Source organism: Nicotiana attenuata, chromosome 3, assembly GCF_001879085.1.
Source record: "Nicotiana attenuata strain UT chromosome 3, NIATTr2, whole genome shotgun sequence".
Classification (NCBI taxonomy): domain Eukaryota; kingdom Viridiplantae; phylum Streptophyta; class Magnoliopsida; order Solanales; family Solanaceae; genus Nicotiana; species Nicotiana attenuata.
Window position 1 is genome coordinate 19559862 of NC_031991.1, and position 5595 is coordinate 19565456.

Consider the following 5595-nt stretch of genomic DNA (forward strand, 5'->3'; position numbering starts at 1 on the left):
CCAAACGTACCAGGATTCCCACTGGGGCGCACCGGATGCACAATACCTTGCAGAGATGAACCCAGACCCTTGCCCGGCACAAAACCATTCTTTAACATTTCATTCGCAACCATGACGGACGCGGAGGGGAGCTTAGGACCCGGAATGTATCCTCCTTCAGGAACTTTCTCAATAGATACTGTTTCGAAAGTCTGATAGACCCAAGGTCCCTTATCATCTTCAGCTTCGATAAACGGAACAATTGTGTCATTACAAGCTGACAAGTCTTCATCACCGTGCACAACTATTTCCTGCCTGTCCCATTCGAACTTCACCATTTGGTGCAGAGAAGACGGGACTGCCTTAGCAGAATGTATCCAGGGCCTGCCCAACAACAGATTGTAGGAGACAGCCACATCTAACACTTGGAACTCCATGGTAAACTCAACTGGCCCTATCGACAATTCGAGCATTATATCTCCGACAGAATCTTTACCTCCCCCATCAAAGCCTCGAACACACACACTGTTCAAGTGGATTCTTTCGGTGCCAATCTTCAGTTTTTGTAGAGTAGACAGGGGACAAATATTCGCACTAGAGCCATTATCAACCAAAACCCTTGAGACAACAGAATCTTCGCACTTCACCGTGAGATAAAGAGCTCGGTTGTGTTCTGTACCCTCCATAGGAAGTTCATCATCTGAGAAAGTGATCCTGTTGACTTCAAAGATCTTGCTAGCTATCTTTTCCAAGTGATTCACCGTGATCTTATCAGGAACATGGGCCTCATTCAAAATCTTCATCAAGACCCTACAATGTTCATCTGATATCAGCAAAGACAAAAGAGAAATCTGAGCTGGTGTTTTCCTTAACTGCTCCACAATGGAATAATCCTGCACTTTCATCTTTTTCAGGAACTCCTCAGCCTCTTCCTCGGTGACCGATTTCTTTACTGGCATTTGGCTATCCTTGAATGGGTTGGCTTTCCTTAATTCTTCTGGGGCGAAACATCTCCCAGAACGAGTCAATCCTCCAGTTTCATTAACTTCTTCCTCTATTTCTCTTCCTTTGTATGTCACTATCANCAATAATCCCAACAAAGCAAGGTTGAAAGCTTCGAGGCGACGTCTTTGCCACTTTGCTTTGATTGTGCAAAACTCATCCCAAAAGACGTCAAAACTATCCTGTGGTCCAAATCTAGCAAACAAATAATCCAAGGATATCCAGGACTGCTCGAGGCATTTTAAATGCTTATTATCTTTCAGGCCCAGGTCGCTGAGGAATCTTGTCCTAGAGTGGTCTCGGGGAAGTATCATGTCCTTGCCTATATAGCTTAAACGAGTGAGACCGGACATTTCCGCCAAGGTAGGAGTCATCTCACACTCTCCAAATCTGAAAATCAAATTTTGCGAATCCCAATAAGTCAGCATCGCCTCCACCAAGTCTGGGCGAGGTGCAAGGGAAGTTAGGGTGCCCAATTTCTGCATTAACTCATGCTGCTCTAATGATGAAAAGATTTTCCACCACTTGATCAACTTCCTAGGAATCTTTACTACCATCAGCACTTTGGATCGAATCAGCGGGTCCATACCTGAATGAAGAGAACATGGTTAGCAGCTCGGGACACTACGTGACACCACAACATTTCCTAGTGGACAAAGGCAAGACACAATTTGGCTATATTTTGCAAAATGGCCTAAGTGGCTGAAAGTGGCTATTAGTGCAAACTCAACAAAGATGACCTCAAAGACATGGACATACCTCCCTAAGGCTTATATGGATTCAAACTCCCAATATCATGGCACAAAATTAATTTGCAAAAATGACCCATTTTGCAAAAACAGCCGATATGGCCAGAAGTGGCTAAAAATGCAAACTAAAAAAAAGGACCTCAAAGTAATATGACACCTAGTTGTGGACTCAAAATCCTAAGACATGGGTTATTGAACCACTTTTGCGAAAATGACCCCATTTTGCAAGAATGGCCGATGTGGCCAAAAGTGGCTAGACATGCAAGATTTGGCTAAGACCCCGCGAAGCCAAGAACCTAAGACACTAGGAAGACCGGACCCTATGTGGGTTGCCTACGTATCCCGCCCCGAGAGACGAGAATCAGGTTCGCGTAGTTCGGGAAGATTGGATATGGGAGAAAGCTTAAAAAATGACACTAATTTGGAAAGAATATTTTTTTTGTCTTTTTGAAAAATGATGGAAAGTGTAAAATCTTTTTGGATTTTCTTTTTCTCCTTTTTTTGAATTTTTGGAAAATGATGGAAAATGTAAAATCTTTTTGGATTTTCTTTTTCTCCTATTTTTGATTTTTTGGAAAATAATGGAAAAGTGTAAAATCTTTTTTGGACTTTCTTTCATTTTTTTTGTCTTTTTTTTTTATTATTGAACTGGACCCTAATTGCTACATCTTTCACCCTTCTTTCCCAAACATCCGTCGCCAAATGACCTTTTACCCTCAAAGATGCAACATGTATCATAGGGATGATTGAATGTCTTTTTGGGCCACGGGCCCATTTTGACAAAATTTGGATAGGCTTCCTACAAAGGAACACGGTACCTGGGACCGAGCCCTACTAGGTCCAAATGATATGATGCAAATAAAAATGACCTAAAGGCTGACCTAAGTTTGGGGTTCACTAACAAGGCAATTCGGGGGAGCGTATGGTCGATGGTGGCTGCTCAAGCTTTCCACCCACTCCATACGTCCGACGGCTCCCCCTCCTAAAATAAGGGTGACTCAACAAAGAGTTCGTGCACGCGACGCGTACTCCGAGACTTGTTGCAGAAAAAAAGACTCATGGTTATGCAAATGATGACAGTTTATAAAGCAGTAACACATAAGGGAAAACTTTAAACACATAAAACAACTAGCAAATAAAGCGACATAAACAAAAATAAAGCAAATAAAGAAGAAATAAAAAAAGACCTCAGCTGAATATTCTAAAAAGCCAACAAAATCAAGTATCAGGTCGAACCTGCAACTCCCCAGCAAAGTCGCCAGAGATGTCACACCCCTTTTTTTAAAACAAACCTCACTTAACCCTCTTAAATAAATAAAAAGATTTGTAAAGCTTGAAAAGGGTTTTTCAATTTTGAATGTGACAAAAATTGTGTTTAAAAGGAAATAACTCAGAGTCGCCACCTGACATTGGTTTCGGTGTGCCAGGTCACCGTTTTTAAAAATGATTTTCCTTTTAAAAACATTTCAGACTCTAAAACTAAGTCCACACCAGAGATTCGGGTAAGGGGGTTCATTTGACTCGGGGAGAAGGTGTTAGGCACTCCCCAAGTCCTATAACTAGTACGGTTGCACACTTGATCAAATCGGCTTTTAGAATATTCGAGTTGAGGTAAAACAATCACAGAAAAATAAACACACAAAAAGGCTCGAGGTCATTCCCACCTAATAAAAGGAAAATAAAACTAAAACTAAAAATACTACGAGTTTCACTTTAGGCCTCCAAATACAAGTACTTCGGGGCATTCCCCGGAATAAAATATACACANATCTCGTCTTCTTCCATCGGAGGACTGACTCGTGCACCTTGCTCCCTCCATCGGAACCCATATTCTCTAAAGCTTTCGCTGGGTTTATTTTCCACCTTGGTCAGAGATAAGCGGTCTGGAACAATGTCTATATTGCACTGAAAGTGCCGGGCAAAGGCCTGAGCCATATCGTCCCAGGTGTACCACCTGCTAACGTCCTGGCGGGTGTACCATTCTAAAGCTGCCCCACTCAGACTTTGGCTGAAGTATGCCATTAGCAATTCGTCTTTTCCCCCAGCACCTCTCATTTTGCTGCAATAACCCCTCAGATGAGCTACAGGGTCTCCATGTCCGTCATACAAGTCAAACTTAGGCATCTTGAACCCAGCAGGCAGTTGGACATCGGGGAACAAACACAAATCCTTATAGGCCACACTCACCTGGTTTCCCAACCCTTGCATATTTCTCAATGATTGCTCCAGACTCTGTACCTTCCTAAACATCTCTTCTTGTTCTGTGTTCTTGGGTGGTTTGTCAGTTTCAACATGAGGCTCAAATTGGGGAGTGTAAGAGTAGGGATCTGGGACTTTGAAGGTGGGCTCCGGTCCATAGTAGTGGGTATCTAGAGCGGGGAATGCGGGCTCACTAGAGGATCGGTGGAGGGTAGCTTGTGGAGGTGGTACAAAAATAGGAGCAGAGGTCGGAGCAGGGTACGAGGTTGTTTTGGCTGGTGGAGCATGAAAAGTTTGGGCCGAAGTGCCGGGGTAGTTGTGGTAAGGGGTAAAGCCAGGTGCGTGTTGTGGGGAAAGATCAATGGTATTGGGCATCTGGGATTGAGAGATTGGTGGAATGGAAGCAGGGTTTTCTGTGTAGTTGGTAGGGAACGAAGGTGGAGGGTGTCCTTTAATCCAGGCTTGATACATCTCCGCCATCTGATGCTTCAACCTCCGGACCTCCTCTTGCAGTTCCGATTCCGATTCAACAATCTCCCTTGGTGGGTGTACAACTCCAGTGTCTGTTTCCTTGCTAGCCATGACTGTTTGACGCTTTGATCGGGTGTTGTATGGATGACTTGCCAGGATGCCAACAAACTAACCACCTTCCTGGATGTAAATAAAGATAACAGAGGACAACCACAAAACCACCATGTTAGCGTTAGGGCATTTATCAAATATAATATCACATTACGTGCAATGCACCTAGCAACAATTATCGGTTCTAGAATGGCTTTGAGGGTCACAAGGTCATATGGCATCATCCTAGTTTCGTTCACTTTAACCTTCTCTTTTCCTTCTTTTCTAGCACTTCCTACCATTCCTTTTTTTTATTATGAACCAAAAATGATTTGATCGAACCCGATGTAGGTTGCCTACGTATCATGTCCCTCATGAATCGGACCAAGCGTAGTTTTGGAAAAGTAATGGAAAATGAACTAAAAACAAAATCTGTTTGGGATTTTTCATTTAAAACTTTTCGACATTAACATACAAAGGGAAGTACGATAATGAAAGACATGACAGACTCGACTACACTATGACAGACTCTGACACTACCTAAAGGACTCGGTACTCCTAGACAAGACACGAAAGTAAAAGACAACATAAGACAATCTCAAAACACCTAAATAGAATGACTCCTCAAGCTGCCCCTGAATGCGACGGTCCTGACTGGGATGGTCCTGGGCTGTCCGTCATGCTCAAACTCTGCAACATGCCTCGTAAAGAAATACCGACACTGGGAACAAAGACCCTGGCGTGTGCCCCCGCATCTTGAAGGCCGACCCCAAACAAATACTGGCTATGCTGCTCCACGTTTGCTGCCAATCCCGCTAACTGAGACTTTATCAACTCAAGCTTATCCCAAGGATCTTGGTCCGAGGTCTCCTCAAAATCATCTGTCAGAACTGCCCGACCCCTAAGTTGTCCTGGCAACGGAGTGCTGACCCCTGGCGGGATGGACTGTAACCAAATCAGGTACTCCTGAGTACACTCGGGCTTGCCAACGTCCTTTACTAATGTATTTTTCTTCATCCTCTTTGCATTGTTCCAGTATTGCACGTACTTGATTTTGTCAGTCGCCTTTTTGCTAAAATCCATGATGTGCCTCCGAAGATTCAAA